Below are 21,614 nucleotides of genomic sequence, written 5' to 3'. Positions count from 1 at the left end.
GCTTGGCCGGAGATCTGGTGCAGTGGGATGCCCAAGAGGGGAGTCACTCGGCTTCTTTGTCAACAGATCCCTTGATTTAGATAGTAGAGTCACTGATGTCTCTTTAAGCTTCAGGGATATTGAAAGCTGACAGTATTCTGTTGTTTGACTTTATGAAATGGAATTTCGGATATACTTCTTTTAAGTGGAGAAACTGATAGACGAGATGATTGCAGCATTTTGGTCTGATTGATCTCGAATAGACATGGTTGCAATAGGGGTTAGTCAATCGGACATCGATGAGGTCCCGTTTGGATCTAGGTGCGATTGCTAGCTACATTGCCGATAAATCATGGTCTAAGATCCGAATGAATGTTGAATGTCATGTGATGTCTAGTGATGTCCTGTGATGTGACTCTCGATTGGTACATGTGCTAGATGTGTGTTCCTAGTACGTAGGTACTAACAGTCAGTGTCTGATAAGACGATCTATGGCCTCTGTCTGTTTTGCAGGCGTAATTGAGGGCGATTACAATGCGCTCAAGAGGGGGGTATGTCACAAAGTGATGACGTGGCTACCGACAACAGAAACCCTAAAACCTGCAAACACTAATTTCTGCCAGAAACCCTAATCTGCAGAAACCCTAATTTCTGGAAACCCTAACCCTAACTGCTGGCTGAAACCCTAAAGGTGGTTGAAACCCTAAATCTGGCGGCAGAAATGCCACGTGGCAGCAGTACTGATTTCCAGGTTTTGTGGCGGATGTTTAGGACACTGATTTGCAGCTTTTGAGTGACGTAGAGTTGTTGGTTTTCTCCACACAAGTTATGTGTGTGTGAGAGAGAGAGAAAGATTCTTGCTTTATTTTAAAAAGTGCTCAAGAGAGAGCGTGAGAGAGAGATTCTGCTTTTGATTTGGAAGCTTGTGGGGCTCTGCTTTTGGGCATCCCTTGTAAACTTAAATTAGTGGTGAGGGCTCACTCTAAAGAGCATTTGGAGGCAAGGTCTGAGAGTGAAACTGTTGCTAAATTGGCTTTATCTTACAGAAAAATAATTCGAAATGAATTATTGGATTTATAAGTGAGAGGGTTTTCTCGCTTGGAACACCAAGGAAAAATATTTCTAAATGAATTATTGGAATTTTAAGTGAGAGGGCTTTTCTCACTGGAGACATCCGAGTACAGAGTATTCCTAGTGCGTCATTTAAAGTAATGACGGGAACACTGAGAACGGGAATATCTGTAAGGCCACTAGGAACGGGTACTTGTGATGCGTCACATCGGATGGGTGACAGGGAGCATCGGAAAGAAGTATCCGACCATCCGGGAACGGACATCTCTGATGCGTCATAGGATGGGTGACATAGAGCATCGTGAAGGAGATTGTACCGTAAGTTCGGTAGGAAAGGACTAGGTGATGGGTATTCCTGATGCGTCACAAGATAGGTGACGGGTGCACCGGAAAGGGAATATCCATAGTCGAGAGGAAATTCCGAACTGTGTTGGAATTGTGCACAAGGAAAAGCAAGCACTTGAATGAAGATCGGTTCAGAGGAAACATTGAGGAAAAACAGATGCTTTTTGAAAAAGCGGGATTGCCTTTCGAGAAAACAGATGCTTTCTCGCGAGGAAGTCTATGTTTGCATTGCAACTGTGCATGTGATTGCATCCATGGACGCCTGGGAAGTGCTGTGAAAGCATTGTTTTCAGCCTTTAAGGTTTTATTGAGTTTTTGGACAGATTCAGACCATTTTTAAAGGTGACCGACCGCCCACTTACTAAGTGGGCAGCCATCTAATAATTAAGGCAATAGATCAGCCAGCGTCTTCTCTCTCTCTTTTTCTGGCAGAGCATCGAAAAAAAGAATATGAAAATTTTGAAAAAAAAAAAAAAAAAACGGCCAGGATCTCTACGCGAGCAGCTATTCGTGCCCGTGGCTAGGAGCTATAAAAGCATCACATGCCCCTTACTCAGAGGGGAGGACTAATCTTTGCAAGGAGGAGATGCTGCTGCAGATTTCAGCCGTAAAGAAGACGTTGCCGTTGATGCCCGTGGCTACCCCAAGTGTACCGGATGTCGCCAAGACCTAGTGCGCGAGTAAGTGCGTACGAATCGTGTTTCCATCGCGACAAGTTGCTGTTTTTCTCTGTTTTCAGCCCATAAACGTCGTAGACGGGGCTGATTTACGAGAAGGAACCCGAGAACACACCTCTTTTGTGTGTAGAATTGGAAGAGAGGATTTTCTATGGAGAGGTCTCTTCCGGGGAATCGCTTTTCGAGAATGGAGTTGCGTTTCGAGCGTCGAGACTCTGAAGGTAACGATTTTCATGTTATGAACTCTGAGTATTTGTTTGCAGGTGTACTTCGTCTTAGTGAGGGAGTAGCAGCAGAGGAAGGTATGAGCCTCTGCAGGAGAAAAGCGCTCTGAGGAACTAGAGCCAGATTAGCCCAGGGGTTTCGTACCCGAGTTTGGGAAGTAGATCCACGGATCGGAGAGAGGTAGTCTCTCAAGTTGCGATCCGGAAGTTGGGATTCCCAAGTAAGGACTTCGTGTCCGGGAAAGCAGAGTTGTTCTGCGGGAAGAGGACTCTGGAAATAGAGTTCTAAAAGAGAGTTGCAGGGATGTCATGCCCTGAGTTTGGAAGGTGAGATCCAGAGGTGAGAACCTTGATTCTCGAGGAATTGGAATAAGGAACGGAAGTTCCTTGGAATAGGGTTTTGCCCTAGGAATCGGAAGCTAAAGCTTCCGGGAACCATCAAGTCTTATTCTAGAACGAACGTGGAATACGTTCGGTTCAAGTGCTTGTATAGACTTCTCCTCAGTAATAAAGATACTATTACGGGGGGGACCAGCCTATCTTCTGGTCCCCAATACTGTGTCGATCTTCTCACTTTATCTCTCTCTCTCTCTATCTATTTCTCTCTATATCCTCTGGCTTCAATATTAAGTGATAAATTTTATTTATCCTAGTATATTTTATATTGCTATGCGCTCCCGTTTGTGACAGAAACCCTAACCGCTCTCATGTACTTTGACATTGATTAATACATAAAGAAATACCGAAAGGGGCACCAATCTTTGGGGCCAATATCTCTAGGCACGGAACTCCGCCGGGCCAGTGCAAATCTATTATGATCTGTGAATTGTTTTGAGGTGGTTATTTGGTGCTGTCTTGATTGATTCTTCACTTGGAGCGTCCAAATCTGTTACAATTCGATATATAGATTCTTGCTCTTGTTTCTTTCTTCGTTCTGTTAACATCTAGCTTATGGCAAATAGAAGCACTTTGGATAATTCATTTTGTGTACCTGATCAATTGGCTGGGATTTTCATTAAGTCATCATGCCTATGAAATTGATAAGCTCTTCTATGAGCTTTGAGACTGTGTCCTTTTAGTGTGAGTGAGTACTGACTTCCATGCTACCCATAAGGCGTTGCTTTGTTCATACCTTTCTCTAATCTGATCTACAATTTGAATATATCTCATTTTAATTATTGGTTCGTTTTAGATCGGACACAGAACTAGATAAAACCTTGGTAGCTCATCCTCCTTCATGGGTAGGAACATGAGAATCTGACACAACCTCAATATATAATTCAAAACAGTCTGATTCTTTTGTTGCATCATTTTTCAAAGGACTCTAGCCAGGTGGAACAAACTTTCTAGGTCTTGTTCCTGCTCTTGAATGGTCATTCTGGTGACCCTGCCTCTGCTGCTAGATGCATTGCTTTTGAGCAGGGCAACTATTGTGTGGTCCAAGACTTGTCTGACAATCTGTAATTTTAGCAGTGTGCCTTCGATAAGCATAAGAGAACTTTAGCCATTGTTCCTATATTGCGAATTTTTTATCTAGCAAAACCTTTTGTTTTGGAGATTAATGTCAGCAATAAGGCTATTGATGCAATACTACTTCAAGACGGTAGACTACTTGCCTTTGAGAGTAAGAAACTAAATGGGTAGAGATCCTTCAAGAATGTGATTTCTCTCATTGTCCTCATCATTCTTTGCATCTGGCTCAACGTGTGCGGTGTCATCCTCCTTTTCATCATCTGCTTCCTTATCTTCCTCCTGACTAGGATGAATGTGCTCTAGTAGTGCTTGATTAGCTAAAGCACTAGTGTAAATTTTAGATTTTCCTCGAGGGACAGTGGTAGATATACTTGTCTAGGACATACTTTTTCATGATAGTGTGGACCTCTAATAAGCTTTATATCACTACCTGCTTCTGGTCTATCATGGACCTCTTCTCTTTCAGTTCTTTGTTGAGATTCCATTTTTCAGCATTTAGGTTTGCATTAATCATCTTCACTTGTTCATTTTGATCTTGCAACTCTTTAGTAGTCTTGGTATTGTCATCGAGGGTTTCCTATTCTTACTGTCGTTAGAGACAATCTATATCAAAGCTTTGATTGTTGGTTGAACTTCCATCATTTTGCCTACAACATTAACAATAGCATTCTGGCCTGGATCATGGCTATCACAAACTGGTGACGTGGCTGGCCCTGCAGTGGGGCAGCAGAGCATACACACACCCTCCCCGGCTGGCTCCACCCGGAATTCACGCTGTAAGTGGTGATGTGGTAGTGTACGGCAGACCCGGATTTTGCGGCGACTTTTCCGCTGACAGGCTGACGTGGCTGAGCGTACGGAATTCCGTGATTTACGGGCAGCTGTACGGAGATTTGCTTTACGCAAGGGAAAAAGCCTACGCAAGGGAAATTGGCAGCTTTTGGAATAGTTGCATTTTGAAGCTTTTGGGGCTCTGCTTTTAGTATCCCTTGTAACCTAAATAATGAACCTAAGGGGGCTCCCTGTGCAGAGCATTTGGACGCAGAGTCTGAGAGCGAGCTCCCGTGGGAGTTGTACTTTGCTCAAAGATTAATATAAAAAGAAATACCGAAACGGGCGCTAGTCTTTGGGGCCAATACCTCTTGGCACGGAAGTCCGCCGAGCCTTGTCGCATCAATTGTGAATTGGCGAACTGTTTTGAAGTGAATCTCTGCTGTGTCGCGGTAGAATCTTGACTTGGAGTGTCCAAGTTTGTTACAGTGGTATCAGAGCACAGAAAGATTCTTCTTCTACGAAGGATCCGATCCTTTTAATAGCGCACACAGCTTTTGGGAAAGAATATACGTGCCCTGACCCCGGACTTATTAGCCACTCCCACCCTTCATACATCGTGCACGCTCCCGTCTTCATCGCTCTGTCTTACAGGGCATAAAGCCATTAAAAATCCGAAATTACACATGGGTCCTGGTGAAGAATCTGACAGAGATGACACGTCTGAGTGGGAAGGCAAAGAAAAGTTGAAGATCCGGCGCGAGAATTGAATAAAAGAATGAAGATTTGAGCAAAAGTTTTTCGGACAAGTTTGCCAGAAAAGGAGTACAAACGTCAACTGTAGATTGGCATATGTGTGAACAGAAGATTGATTAAGTACTCTAAGGACCCGAGATTGATGATACACCTGAAGAATTACCCGATTGATAAGATTTACTCGAGATGGCGTGTGGCCATTGCTTCTCCTCTCAGGTAGGGAGTTAAGCCGAAAAGACAGACGAGTGTAGAAAAGCAGAACCTGTACTCACAGAAAGACATGAACAAGCGAAGCAAAAAGCAAAGTTTCGAAAACGGCAAGAAAAAGGCAAAGAAGCCTAGATTTCACCCAGTTTCTGACAGTTCTACCGAGGACTCATCCTCAGATACTTCGGACTCCGACGATCACATGTTTTATGCAAAGAAGAAACATTTTTATAAAGCCAACCAATATGACTTCCTGGAAGAGAAAGTCAAAGAATTTAACGAAGGTGGACAATCGATTTGAATCCTTTTCTAGGTTTCGTGATGCTCGAACATGGTGGTCGACTCTTCTACTGAGAAAGAAAGCTCCAGTTAAATGGTTGAAATTCAAACGGCTTTTTATTTCTTCTTGGCTGACTCGGGAGTACGAACGAGATATACGAAACGCTTGGAATCATCTTCGGATGACCAAGGGAGATTCTTTGGACGCTGATTGCGAGAGATTTTGGAGCTCTTTTCTACTAGCTTCTTCCTTTACGAAGGTCTTGTTTAAGGAACAGATTGAGCGGTTTTGCTGCGGACTTCCTACAGAGATCTGAGACTATTGCTTGGAATAAAAGTCGAATTCTATTCAAGAATTGATGGGTCATGAGAAATGGGGTTTTGCCATACACTCGGGCAATCTGACTTACCCCACTAATGAGATGTTGACTCAGAGAACTCAACAGACTTCTAATAATGAAAGTAGAAAGGGAACGAGCTCCCAGAACAAAGAAAAGAAAGATACATGTCCTCGACAAACTCTTAGAGAAAGGTTTATCTATCTCAAAGAGGGAAAGTGTTGTGGATGCGGGAACATGGGCACATCTCCGCAAAGTGCCCCAAAAAGGCACAGCAAGAACAGTCTGAAGACAGGCCAGAGAGTTCTAGAGCAGCAGAGGAATGTGGCAGAAAAGGTAGATGAAAATAGAACTGGTACCACATTGCGTGGGACCCGAACCAAATCAGATGGACGAAAGTAGAAACTTTGCAGCACCTAGGGCAAAGTGAAAGAACAGGAAGCCCTCATTTCCTTTGATGGAGGAGCCAAGGCCAACTTCTTTTCACTTGAATTGGCGGCTCGATTTGGAATTACGCCCGACAGGCTGAGGCCACAGGCGGAGATAGTTCTAGTGGCACCCGGACGGGATGATACCATTACATCGATCATTGGCAAACTTCGTTTGCAATGTCAAGGGTGTTTAGGGCACGAGGACTTCTATGTAATGCCCTTGGGAGGTTGTGACGTCCTCCTCGAAATCCCTTGGTACCAACAGAACAATGCCGTGGTTGACTATCGGGCTGAGAAAGCGACTTTGACAAATGAAGGGCACAAAGATTGTACTTGATGAAATTCAGCTTCTTTCCTTGATTTTCTGGAGAGAACTGAATGATGATTGAAGGTCGAATATGTTTTGACCTTGATAAAGAATGCCATGATTTTCTCCACACTCATGCCGATTGCTTTTCAGAGGGCCTGCCAGGCGAGTTGCCACCAGCTCGTCCTGAGGATCATACCGTGGATCTGATACCTAGAAGCAAACCACCGAACCGGCCACCTTACCGTGTGAGCCAAGCCCAGAATGAAGAGATTATGAACCAAGTGAAAGACCTCTTGGAAAAGCATCTTATCCAGCCAAGTACTTCACCTTACTGCTCTCCAGTGTTGTTGGTTTTGAAGAAAGACGGATCTTGGAGAATGTGCATCGATTATGGAGCTCTCAATAAAATCACCATCAAGAACAAATTTCCTATTCCTAGAATCGATGATATTCTTGACCGACTACAGGGATCCTCGTGTTTCAGCAGGATCCATTTGAAGAGTAGATATCATTAGATCCGAATCGCGTCGGGAGATGTCCACAAGACCGCTTTACGGACGACCTTCGGTTTATCTGAATTTTTGGTGACGCCTTTTGGTCTTACCAATGCTCCAGCGACTTTTAACCGAATGATGGACAGGATTTGACGACATTATTGTCTTTTGCAAGGATGAGGCAGAACATAGAGAACATCTGCTATAGGTCTTTTAAGCATTACGACTCACGAGATCACAAGTTGGTGATTAATGCGAAGAAAAGTGAATTTTTCCTACTATAGATACACTTTTTGGGACACATCGTCTCAGTAGTAGGAGTGCAGATGGACCCGGCCAAGATTGAGACTATACGTGATTGGCCGATTTGAAGAATGTCCATGAAGTTGGAAGCTTCTTGAGCTTATGTTCTTACTATCGGCGGTTCATTAGAAAGTTGTGCAGAGGTTGCTTCCCCTTTGCATATGTTGACACAGAAAGGAGTCCCTTTCTCGTGGGGATCCACAGTGGTGACTGCCTTTCAGACATTGAAAGAGAAATTGACTATAGGACCAGTTTTGACTTTGCCGGATTTGCAGGTCATTTGAAGTATATTGTGATGCTTGTGGTCATAGTCTGGGTGCGGTCTTAATGCAAGAGGGCCATGTTAATGCCTATGAGAGCCGTTGTTTTCAAGGCCGGAATTGACAACACAGATATATGAGAGAGAGCTTTTGGTGGTTATCCATGCTCTTACTCAGTGGCGACATTACCTACTCGGAGCCGATTTTACGGTCTTCACAGATCATCAGAGTTTACACAACTTCTTGTCACAGAAGGAGCTATCGGAAAAGCAGATGCGGTGGGCAAACATCTTGTCACAGTTTCACTTCCAGATTGTCCATGTGCAGGGACATAAGAATTTGGTGGCAGATGCTTTGTCTGGAAAGCCGTTGGTTCTGGCTATTTTCGCGATACACTATAGAAGCTTCGAGGATATGGTCGATCAATATGCCACAGATCCAAATTTTGCAGATGTATTCGGTCGAATACAGAACGGGGAAGTAGTAGCGAGATATTCCATTCGGGATGGCTACTTGACGAAGAAAATCATATTGTGCGTTACACGGCCATTGATGGAAAAGATTTTAACCGAATGCCACTGTCCACCATTTACAAGTCACCGTGGCATTGCTACCACCTTGAAAGGTGTGGAGAGAGACTTCTTTTGGCCGAGACTCAAGAAGGATGTGGACGATTTTGTACGCAGTTGCTTGGAATGCCAGAAGGTCAAGTTTGATAGGCATAAATCACAGGGATTGTTACAGCCTTTACCCATACCCACCCGCCCCTAGGAAAGTATTGCAATGGATTTTATTTTTGATCTCCCGAAAACACAGAGTGGGCATAATGGTATCTCGATTGTTATTGACAGATTTAGCAAGCAAGCTCATTTCATTCCAGTGAAGAAAATAGGCATGCATGAGACAATTGTCTCCGATAGAGACCCCAGATCCACGAGTTTGTTTTGGAAGGCTATTTGGGAGAACATTGGCACACTGTTGCAATTCTCCTCATCTTTCCACCCGCAGATAGATAGGCAATCTGAGATTGCAAATTCAGTCGTACTAGCTTTGGATCAGAAGACTACATGGGAAAAGTATTTTGCCCTTGGTGGAATTTGCCTACAATAACATGATTCACTCTTTGATGGGGAAGGCGCCATTTGAGATTATTGAATTTGCTACGAAGGTTCCACCCTTTCTTAGCACGAAATATAAGATTTTTGAAGCCGACCAGTTCACGAGGGACTTGGACTTGGTCCGGGAGGCTTTAGAGAAATCTCAAGAAAGACATAAGAAGGCAGCAGATCGACATCGTCACATTTGAAATTAAAGGAGAACGATTGGGTGGGTGCTCTTACTATTAGAGAAGGCATGCCTGAGAAAGAAAAAGGGAAAGGAGCAACTTTTTTCCAAATCTTAGCATGAGATACTATGGACCTTTCCAGATTTCCGAAAAGATAAATGATGTCTCCTTTAGATTGAAGTTGCCGCTTCCGTCTGATTTGCAGGCGTACTCGAGGGCGATTACAATGCTTGCAAGAGGGGGGTATGTCACAAACTGGTGACGTGGCTGGCCCTACAGTGGGGCAGCAGAGCATACACACACACACACACACACCCTCCCCGGTTGGCAGCACCCGAAATTCACGCTTCAAGTGCTGATGTGGCAGTGTACGGTAGACCCGGATTTTGCGGCGCCATTTCCGCTGACGTGGCTGAGCGTACGGGATTTCGTGATTTACAGGCAGCTGTACGGAGATTTGCTTTACGCAAGGGAAAAAGCCTACGCAAGGGAAATTGGCAGCTTTTGGAATAGTTGCTTTATTTTAAGATGTTTTTAGAATTGGAAGCTTTTGGGGCTCTGCTTTTAGCATCCCTTGTAATTTTTATAATGAACCCAAGGGGGCTCCCTCTGCAGAGCATCTGGACGCAGAGTCTGAGAGCGAGCACCCGCGGAAGTTGTACTTTGCTCAAAGATTAATATTAATATAAAAAGAAATACCGAAAGGGGCGCCAGTCTTTGGGGCCAATACCTCTTGGCACAGAACTCCGCCGGGCCGTGTCGCATCAATTGTGGATTTGTGAACTGTTTTGAAGTGAATCTCTGCTGTGTCGCAGTAGAATCTTGACTTGGAGTGTCCAAGTTTGTTACAATGGCTATCCAGCCATCTATGATGGTGTCCATGTCTTGACTCGTAGTCTCATATCTGATTATTGGTACATTGTGTGGGATAATCATGCTTCGTGTAGTGTCAATGATCAGATTCCCAACCATTGGTTGCTTTTGTAGAGCTTGGAGCTCATTGAGGACTTTTTTCACTACAGTTCTGATGACAATGGTCGATTGCTTAAGACTGGTATGTCCAAATGTCTCCGGCGTTTCATTTGTCTGGGCTGGACTTCTTTGCAAATCAATAGCCATTTATGGGATAGTACTATGGCCATGGCTACTAATGTTCCTTTAGCTTGTGTAGTTGTCACCCATACATTTTCTACCCAGATGCTCTTATTGCTTTCTTGGTCTTGGCAGTTAGTTGGTCCTAGTATTTCTTTGAAAACCTCTATTTCTTACTAGCTTATTGAGATTTTCAGCCCATGCTTCTTCATGGCCGGTGTAGACTGATCAGGTTTCCCTTTCGGTCCTGTGAGTGAAGTGAATTCGATCACTTCAGATTATCATGATTTACAATGTCTTCTAGAGATGTACCCCATAGATCCTGGCTTTTCTTCTGTTTGAAAATGATGGACTTAGTAACTTGTAGCAGGTGAAAAGTCACTATGGCCTACATAGAAAGTGACACCAGTACTTTAACACAGGTCTAAAAAATACTTGTCTGCACAATACTTGTAGCGATCTAAAAATAGCGAAAACTTGTCACCACTTGTGGCCACAATATGTGTACATATATCCAAACGCTTGTTCAACACTACTATACAGTATTTGTGAACACTGCAGTACAAACTTAGATGTCTACATCTATGGGTGGTGGTGCATGGCCAATCTTAGTTGGTAGAGTGATTTGTCTAGTGAATTCCGTTAACGAATGTGACCTCAACCTGCTAACTAGTTACATGAAGGATTCTCTTCGTGGCCAACTTCTCAAGTCGGTGATGCCCTTCGATTTTCGGGCCGCATACACATCACACTAATGAATTCAACGACTTTACCACCTAGGCCGACAAGCCCGGGTAATCTTTTGAAATTTCATCGTGATGGGATACATCATTGCAATTATTGATCTTCAACGAGGAATTCCTAGTAAGCACGAGTCATGAGCTTGCGTCGCCTACATCCCTACCCTTTCTTCCGTCGTTCCTACCGATTGAATGCTCTCGTGAAGTTTTCAGATCGCGACAACGAACCGTCAGTGACATTGTGAGAAGCTCATTAAGCCTTATCATTTAGAGGAAGGAGAAGTCATAACAAGGTTTTCGTAGGTGAATCTATGGAAGGATCATTGACACCCATCGTGTCAAACAATGTGAACTGTACTTAAAATGTAGGGAAAGGGGCCGCGCCCAAAGACGCGATCACCCCTGCCTCGCCCTAGCTCCAAAGCTGAGAGACCATGGGCGAGGCGCCCGGTTTGACGGTCGCACGGCGGGGCGCAGAGGACTGACCTCCCCCTCGCCAAGAGATCGTGGGTGAGGCGCTGGGCCGGGGTTGTCCGACGGTCACGCAGGGGGGCGCCGGGGAGGGGTGCCTCCCTCTCGGTGCCCGCCACATCAAAGCCTCTCCTCCGTGTCGAAAGGTACGGGGCCGCTTGATAAACCTTATGCCACCCTTCCCAGGGTAGCATGGGGCACACACTGGACAATCTATAATGGATTGAGATGGCCCTCTTCGGGGCATCACATACTCTAAAGCAAACAACTCTCAACAATACAATATCTTGACTCTTGCATCGATGAACGCACGGAGGGCGGTGCGGTGGATGTGGCCATCCGAGTACACTACCATGGGGGCAACGACTGCAGGGCTAGGGAAGTGTCGTGGTTGGTTGAAATGCATTGATGGCACGGTGTGACGACTTCACCGCAAGGGTGGTTACGCTCCCAAAGAGGTACGTACGCCCTCCACGGAGAGTGGCTTGTGCGAACGGGGTACGCTGGTGCCCTTGCATTGAGAAAGGGTAAGGCGGCCAACGCTGGGTGAGGGGATGATTGCCCCTTTCTCCCGTCGAGGCTGTATTCAAACGCACAGATCTCAAATCAAGCAAGGCTACCCGTTGAGTTTAAGCATATCACTAAGCGGAGGAAAAGAAACTAACCAGGATTTCCCGAGTTCGCTCGGTGAGCGAACTCGAAAGAGCCCAACTTGACAATTGTGCGGCCTCGCCATGGGAATTGTAGTATAGAGAAGCATCCTCTGCGATGGACCAGGCCCTAGTCGTCAAAGAGGGTGAGAGCCCCGTTGAGCTCGGATCCTGTCGCTCCACGAGGTGCCATCGACGAGTCGGATTGATTAAAGAATGCAGCCCTAAGTGGATGGTAGATTTTATCCAGGGCTAAACACGGGCAAGAGACTGATAGCGAACAAGAACCGCCAAGGGAAAGATGTGAAGGACTTTGAAAAGAGAGTTAAAAAGTGCTGGATATTTGCTAGGCTGCTGATGCACCCCGGTCGGATGCGGAACGGCGTGAGCCGGTCTGCAGCTTGACACAGAACGCTGGTCAGTGTGGGCTTGGGCGACGGGATAAGAGCGGGCTTTTGTTGGCCCGTCGATGCCATCTCTAAGAAGCTGGAACCTGCAACTACCTCAATCAACGAAACATTGTTGTAAGTGAAGCCCATCGAAACATCTTTAGCAAATGTTTTTGAACTTCTATAGTCTGCAAGGTTCAATACTTGAGCATCCTGAGAAGTTTAGCAAGCTCCTGGAGCAATACTTCACAACAAAGCAGCTGTCAAGTCCTCTTCCCTCCTCTCTAGGCAAAGTAGGCCAACAACAGGATTTCCTACTGAATACAAAGTATCTAGTTTCTGAGAGTTGCACTAATCTCTGCGTCTTTCCAAGCTTGATTTGGGCAACAACTAGCTCCAGCAAGCCATCCCAAACAAGCCACAGGTTAGAGCATCAGGGTTGGTTTAAATAATACATTTACAGCTTCAGCATGGCTATGCTGTCTTTGGATAGATGTGAACCTTCTACCCTCACATAATCCTCTCGATGGCCGAAACATCAAATGAGGTCAGAACCTTGCAGCTTGTAAAGAGGATCGGTTTCTCTTTCAACAGGGTACTTCCTGATAGCTTCAATGTTTGCACCTGAAGGTTTAACTTGTGCAATAGACAGAGAGGTTTTTGCACATGGCAGTGATAGGGGTGACAAACATCCAGCTACACAACTTAATTATATTCTGCAATGAAGTAAGGTCATCACAAACAAGAGTCGAGGAGCAGAGATAGAGACTGATGGTGGTTCTATGGTTGTGAAAATCTCGAAGTTCATTGCATCAGTAAACTAGTCAACTGATAGTTCCAGCAATATATATGGTTTGAGTGCCGTAATCTGCAAAATTATACTTACATCGCTAGGAGCATATCTGGCATCTTAACAATGAAAAACACTACATAGCCAAAAAGGCATAAGCTTTCCAGTCAACAAGCTGGAAGCTCTCATGCATGTCGCTGCCATCGCTCATTTCTTTTTTGAAAAAAGCAGGGCTGTATATCTGAGTACAAAATCCCCCTGAGATGCTAGATGTAGGCTGTAGCCGTTCTCCTATATCTACTTACCTCGCAGTGTATATCCCATCAAAGAGTACAAACCCAACCTTGAGCCGTGCACCCAATAGTCCCTATATTTCAAGCTGCAAAGATTCATTCCAGCTACAAGAAGAAGATCACTAGTAGCCAAAAATCCCTGTTCCAATACAATTCCCTCGCAGACCTTAAGTAAAATACAACAAATAGAGCAAGGATATTATTTATAAAGGTCGCATTGTGAATCAACTACTTTACCTTTTGTTTAAGTGTTGGTTACAGTATGAGAGATTCCAATAGCCTAGAAAGCAGATGGATGACAATTGCCTAGACACACAGTGGGAAAAGTTTTAAAGTAATGTTCGCCCCACAACGAATACATGAACACAAGGCTATAAATTCCGCCGTGTTTTTTTGAGGACCCTGCAAGGAAGAAACTAGGTGAGAAAGAAAGGGTATAAAATTACATGATATCAAACAAACAATGCACATGAAATCAAAGGTACAAGTGAAGTACGCACTATATCGAGGAGGAGCATTCACAACCATCTCTTTTGATCTGATGCAAACAAAGTATAGAAAACAATTTGGCTGTCTTCCTACATGCCACCATCTTGAATAACACAAGCAAGCACCTCAACAAAGGTATCACCTCACCTTCACAGAAAATGGAAATTCTAAAAACCACGCAAGTCGGTATTTCACTTGACAAAAGTTAGTGTTTTGGTGCTTGCATCAGCATTTGTGTGAGAGCGAAAGCAAACACAGAGAGTAAGTTGTGTACAATTATATGCAAGAAGCAACAAAACACATAACTGAATCACTGGAGCATATTGCGGCAGCTACAAATGCATATGATCAGAAAGGCCGGAAGTTTGACTTGTACTCAAAACTCGTCATTTGTTTCTCGTTACATGAATATTTACATGCCTTTGGAATCAAAATTTACATTTTGGCTTTAAAACTCTGAAAATCGCATACGATCCCACAGTTCCTGTTTAAAAGCAGGACCAATGATCAAAATACACACACACATGCTTGTGTGTATCTATGCATGCATGTGTGGGAGCGCTTGGGTGGTCCCAGTTTTTGCAAAGTAAGCAAGCCCATCAAACTAGCCATGTGGATCAACCATGAAAGCAACAAAGAACACCAATACAATGATGCACACCAGGACCAAATAAAAGTTACTCTATCTACCCTAGCCTCGCACCCACAAAAAAAGACTTGACACGTATCAGACTAGGCCTAAAGCAAGCCTCCTGTATGCAGCATAGACAAGATGCCTTGAGAACAGGGGCAACACTACGCACAACACTAGGCAAAGGTGGTGGAGCATAACCAGTCCATTAAACTCAACAAAAGTTAGGGAATCTGTCTAAAAGCAGAAGTACATGAATTACATCAAGAATATTCAGGGGCTTGTTAGAAATGAGGACATGCAAACAGTAATCACAAAACGCCAACGATGGAATAACGGCCAGCGGGTGGGCCTAGGCATAGACTGCGTCCTTGCCACCTCCACCCACGTGGCCGTTTCTGAGGATGAAACTTGGAGCTCCCATACTTGTGCGTCTTATCGTCTTCCAAAAGGCTTTGGGGCCTTCCCCTGTACTTATGAAGGTGAGGCGAATGCAGCCCGCATGGCAGTTGCACGGCGCTCCACAAGTCCAAGTCCACGTTATAAGCCGACACCTTGGATGTATGGGGACCACGCTGCAGGAGGAAGAAATCACCCAAGGGCACCTTCCACCCAGAAGGCTTTGTGATGGTCCTGCTGCCGGCACCTTTCATCTCCCAGCTTTAGAGTCGAAAACTTCAAAGTAAGGGGGATCCTGATCAGCACGGATCTCTAGAGGCACATTGCAGAGCATTATGTAGTAGCGGCAGGGGTCATCATTGTCAACCGCCATGCATCAAAATAAAAAAGCTCCTCTTGCCCCCAAGGGGACAATGATGGCAGCAGCTTCACAGAGCCTGTGAGGCAGTTGAAGACGAGCACAGAAAAGCCCCCAGAATCACTATGTATAAGGGCAGACAACAGGCCGCGCTGGCTATGAGCTCATGGGAAGAGTCGTAGAAGGCAGTGGCGAGGTGGGGGCAGTGCACACCACCCAGATAAGACAACCACCGGTCGCTGAGCAGGGGCAGCGGCAAGGGACGGTGGGCGTGAGTGCTACATACAGTGAAAGCGGGAGGATGGTTCGAGCGGACCACAAACCAGTATTCCTCCTCGTCATGCTGTGGAAACTCAATGGGTGCTGCGGAGCCACCCCACGCCAGCGTCGCATACCAGGCCTTGCAAACAGAGCAAAGCTGGCGAAGCTGCTGCAGAGGCAGCCGTACCAGTATATTTTGCAGAATAAGGTGAAAGGGCAGATTGGGGCTCTGCTGGTCGGAATTCGAAACCCCCTGCACGGCCTTGCTTCGTTCCTGGTGTCGCCTGTAAAGCCAGCACCAATCTCCACGTGAAGAGCGATTGGGGGAGCAGTGTGCACGCTACAGGAAATGGGACGGACATAACGTCAGTCCTTCCTAGACCAGAAGAAGGCTTCACCATGCGAGATTGCAATAATATTATGCTTCTTCCTCGTCCACCTCCTCCTAGGCTGCTCGTCTGCCCTGATCACCTTCCTTTAATTCAACAACAAAACTCTGGCTTCTTATTAATCCACTTGGCAGAGTTTTTCAAACGGCACGATTGATTGTTTGTCGTTTAATATAGCTCGTACGCGTTTCACAGTGGTACGCCCCTCTCCAGATGCACAATCACCTACGGAGGCATCTCATTTCTGTACAACGGACCACACATGCAATCTTCCTCTATCATACATGACGAGTCAATGCCCTCAACGACCTCCATCTCCCAGGCTCCAGCCCCTCTGCCTGTGCAGCAACAACAAGATTGATTGTTTGTCGTTTAACATAGCTCGTACGCGTTTCGACAGTGGTACGCCTCTCTTCAGATGCACAATCACCTACGGAGGCATCTTATTTCTGTACAACGGACCAAGCATGCAATCTTCCTCTTATCTTACAGGACGAGCCAATTCTCTCAACCACCTCCATCTCCCAGGCTCCAGCCCCTCTGCCTGTGCAGCAGCAACAAGGACATGACCCACCATGATCCATCATCTTGAAGGCATGTGCTCTACGCAAATGCTGATATATGCTGATATGCTGATATGGACAAGATGTCGTGCTTGGCACTATCTTGGTCGATATGTATGCCAAATGTGGTGCACTTGAGAAATTCAGCAGGTGCAAAGCAAGTGTATCTATACTTTCGTCTTGAAGGCTATGCTTACATCTTGAAGGCATGTCGGGCTAGAAAGCTCTAGTCTGTTTTCGGCAGAGGTGAAGCGAGGGCCTCTCTCCAGATGCAATCACCTATGCATGCATCTTGAAGGCATGTGGATCTACGCAAGATACTGATATGGACACAAAAATCCACAATTATATTATTGGTCAGAGGGTGTTGAGAAAAGATGATGTGCTTGGCATTGTCTTTGTCGATATGTATGCAAAGTGAGCGCCTCTCTCTAGATGCAATCACCCACGCATGTATCTTGAAGGCATGTGGCTCTATGCAAGATGCTGATATGGGCACAATTATATTGTTAGTCAGAGACTGTTGAAAATAGATGTTGTGCTTGGCATTGCCTTGGTCGATATGTATGGCAAATGTGGAGCGCTTGAGAAAGCACAAAAAGTGCTTGAGGAGCTTCCTGTCCGGAATGTCGCCTTTCTCTAAAAGCAATCACCTTAGCTTGCACATCGAAAGCAGGTGGCCGTATGCACGACCTTCGCATGGGTTCACGATGCGATTGTTAGTTAGGAACTGTTGAACAAATATGACAATGCTTTGGTTGAAATGTATATGCCCTTACAAAAGCACTTCAGTGCTTAATGAACGATCTCCCAGTAGTGTGTATGCAAATGTGGTATTCTCATGAAAGTACAAGAATTTTTGGATGCACTTCCTATCCAAAATGTCAACACTTGGAATGCGAATGCAATGATTACAGAACATGCCCAACATAGCTATAGCAAGGAAGCTCTGGGCTGTTTTGACTAAATGCAACCGTGCTTGCACCTTGTGTTAACATGGGTGAGAGAATTCTCGATGAGATTGCTAGTCAGGGGCTGTTGCCTAATGATGTCATGTTTGGCAGTGCCTTGATTGACATGTATGCCAAATGTTATGCCCTCACAAAAGCACGAAATTTTCAGATGGGCATCCTTGCCAACATGTTGCGCTTGGCAATGCTTTGGTTGATATGTATGCCAAATGTAGTGCCATTATGAAAGGCATGGGCTGTTGCCTAATGATGTCATATTTGTCGATTCTTTGATTGGCATGTATGCCAAAAGTTATGCCCTCACAAAATCACGAAAAGTTCAGATGGGCATCCTCTCCATGATGTCGTCTCTTGGAGCACGTCCACTGCAGGATATGCCCAAGTTTGCCCATGGCAAGGAAGCTCTGAGCTGTTTTTACCAGCTCCGAAGGGAATGCCTTTCTCCAACTACAATCACCTATGCTTAAACTTTGAAGGTGTGTGGGCTTATACGAGGCCTTCAAATGGGTGAGAGAATTCACAATGAGGTTGCTAGTAAGAGGGTGTTGGTGAAACATGTTCCGCTTGGCAATGCTTTGGTCAATATGTATGCCAAATGTGGAGCCCTTATGAAAGCACAAAAAGTTTTGGATGAGCTTTCTATGCGAAATGTCACGCTCTAGAACGTGTTGATTGCAGGATATGAGCGGCATGGCTGTTTCAACCAGATGTGAAATGAGGGTTTCTTTGCCAGACAAAATCTCTTGGAGTGCTTTTATGGCAGGATATGCCCAGCAAGGGCTAGCAAGGGCTGGTAGGGGGCTGGTCGACGAAGCAAAATGACGTGGTCTCTAGGATGTCATCTCTTGGAGCTTGTTGATTTTTGGATATGCCCAATATGGCTGTGGCAAGGAAGCTCTGGGCTGTTTTGGCCAAATACGACGGTGCTTGCACCTTGTGTTGACATGGGTCAGAGAATTCTTGATGAGATTGCTAGTCAGGGGCTGTTGCCTAATGATGTCATGAGTGCCTTAGTTGATATGTATGCCAACTGTGGTGCCCTCACGGAAGCACGAAAAGTTCAAATGGGCATCCTCTCCATGATATCGTCCCTTGGAGGACGTTCATTGCACGATATGACCAAGCTGGCCATGGCAAGGAAGCTCTGGGCTGTTCTTTTACCAGATGCGAAGGGAAGGCCTTTCTCCAACTACAATCATCTATGCTTGCACCTTGAAGGTGTGTGCCCTTATACGAGGCCTTCAAATGGGTGAGGGAATTCACAATGAGGTTGCTAGTCAAAGGCCGTTGGCGACACATGTTGCGCTTTGCAATGCTTTGGTTAATATGTATGCCAAATGTGGTGCTCTTCTAAAAGCATAAAAAGTTCTGGATGAGCTTTCTATTCAGAATTTCATGTTCTAGAATGTGCTGATTGCAGGATACGAGCGGCATGGCTGTGGAAGGGAGCTCTGAGCTGTTTTAACCAGATGTGAAATGAGGGTTTCTTTGCCATACAAAATCCCTTGGAGTGCTCTTATAGCAGGATATGCCCAGCAAGGGCTGGTCGAGGAAGCTCGGAACTATTTTTGTTTAATGCAAAATGACGTGGTCTCTAGGGTGTCATCTCTTGGAGCTTGTTGATTTTTGGATATGCCCAATATGGCTGTGGCAAGGAAGCTCTGGGCTGTTTTGGCCAAATACGACGGTGCTTGCACCTTGTGTTGACATGGGTGAGAGAATTCTTGATGAGATTGCTAGTTAGGGGCTGTTGCCTAATGATGTCATGTTTGGTAGTGCCTTAGTTGATATGTATGCCAACTGTGGTGCCCTCACGGAAGCACGAAAAGTTCAGATGGGCAGCCTCTCCATGATGCCGTCTCTTGGAGCACGTTCATTGTAGGATATGCCCAAGCTGGCCATGGCAAAGAAGCTCTGGGCTGTTTTTACCAGATGCAAAGGGAAAGGCCTTACTCCAACTACAATCACCTATGCTTGCACCTTGAAGGTGTATGGCCTTATACGAGGCCTTCAAATGGGTGAGAGAATTCACAATAAGGTCGACATATATGCCAAATGTGGTGCCCTTATGAAAGGCAGGGGCTGTTGCCTAATGATGTCATGTTTGGAAGTGCTTAGATTGGCATGTATGCCAAATGTTATGCCCTCACAAAAGCACGAAAAGTTCAGATGGGCATCCTCTCAATGATGTCGTATCTTGGAGCACGTTCATTGCAGGAAATGCCCAAGCGGGTCATGGCAAGGAAGCTCTGAACTGTTTTTACCAGCTGCGAAGGGAAGGCCTTTCTCCAACTCCGATCACCTATGCTTGCACCTTGAAGGTGTGCGGCCTTATACGAGGCCTTCAAATGGGTGAGATAATCCACAATGAGGGTGCTAGTTAGAGGTTGTTGGCGAAACATGTTGCGCTTGTGAAAGCACAAATAGTTCTGGATGAGCTTTCTATGCAGAATGTCATGTTCTATAACGCGCTGATTGCAGGATTTGAGATGCATGGTTGTGGAAGGGAGCTCCAAGCTGTTTTAACGAGATGTGAAGTGAGGGTTTCTTTGTCATGCGAAATCTCTTGGAGTGCTCTTATAGCAGGATATGCCCAGCAAGGCCTGGTCGACAAAGCTCGAAACTGTTTTTGTCTAATGCAAAATGATGTGGGAAAGTTCTTGGTGGCCTTTTTGCCCAAAATATGCCCAACATGGCTGTAGCAAGGAAGCTCTTTGACTATTTAAACCAAATGCAGGGCCCCTTCTCCAAATGCAAGCACCTATGCTTGGAACTTAAAAACCACCTCTCACAGACACACACAATCCTTTTTATCATTTACTGTGGTTGATGCATATCATGTAAGCATCACCAAGTTTGTGTCAACAAAGCGAGCGCAAATCAATGGACAAATTCAGGGACTATCCCGTGAGACCAAGATACGCTTTTTTGTAGATGATACAACCTGTAACCTTTGCTTTCAGCACTAGAACCAATAAAGATACATTTGACAGCCTTATCATCCAGTTTTTTGCGTTGTGTTTGTGGCACCAAAGCACGTACCAAACAACCAAAAACACGCATGTGCTCAATAGAAAGCCATGTCATGCTTTATAAGGAGTCATAGACTGCAAAGCTTTCGTAGGACACCTATTAATTAAGTACACAAGTGGCACACATGATGGTCTCAAGCCAAAACGAATACGGCAAAGCTTGACTTTTTGATCATACATTGTGCCATTTTCGTAAGTGACCTGTTTTGCCTCTCAATAACACCATTTCACCATTTTACTGAGGCGTGTAAGACATTGTACATTGGTGTTTTATCCCACGACTAGCCAGAAATGCATTAAATTCATGAGACATATACTCTCCTCCTCGATCTGAACGGAGGGTGCCCACAGTACATTTCGAGACAATTAACTGTACATCTTTCATCCACAAATTTCACAACAGGACCAAGTTTAGCAAGTGCAAATACAAACAAAAGGTTCTTCTTGATCCCAGGTACATAAAGTGCATCAACAAGTATGAAAGAATTGCCATTTGCAGCAGTAAACACAATCTTTCCAACTCCCTTGACCGGACAGAGGCATTGTTGGCACAAGTGATTGAATTCCCATGAGGGACATTCTCGAGAGAGGTAAACAAGTCATGATGAGAGGTAATGTTCTTTGTAGCACCACTGTCAAAGTATCAAACATGAGCATCTGCAGCAACTGACAAACATGCATCATGGACAGAAGGATCATAAGTGCACTCTACACTAAAAGCCCATTCTGTATCAACATCAGCATCACTGTCTCCTTTCACAGAAGACTCAACAATAGCTGCATTTGTAGTTAGTCTCTTTCTTCTTAGCCTCTTTGGCCTTCAACTTAGGACACTGCTTGATCAAGTGATCATTAACTTTACAATAATGGCAACGCGTCTCCTTTTCTTCCTT

General features: G+C 45.1%; 1 long non-coding RNA gene across 1 annotated transcript in view; it reads left to right on the top strand.

The window, feature by feature from the left end:
• The window catches only part of LOC147429285 (uncharacterized), an 81,412-nt gene extending 60,991 nt beyond the window's left edge, over nucleotides 1–20,421 (top strand). Inside the window, exon 3 of the long non-coding RNA XR_015185828.1 lies at nucleotides 19,110–20,421. This is a non-coding gene — a long non-coding RNA (uncharacterized LOC147429285). The remainder of the gene's footprint in view (nucleotides 1–19,109) is intronic.
• Nucleotides 20,422–21,614: the final 1,193 nt, after the last annotated feature.

Source organism: Adiantum capillus-veneris, chromosome 22, assembly GCF_014529385.1.
Source record: "Adiantum capillus-veneris isolate H3 chromosome 22, ASM1452938v2, whole genome shotgun sequence".
Lineage (NCBI taxonomy): Eukaryota > Viridiplantae > Streptophyta > Polypodiopsida > Polypodiales > Pteridaceae > Adiantum > Adiantum capillus-veneris.
The sequence above is the reverse complement of the archived record's forward strand: the minus strand, read 5'-3'. Positions and strand labels throughout refer to the sequence as shown.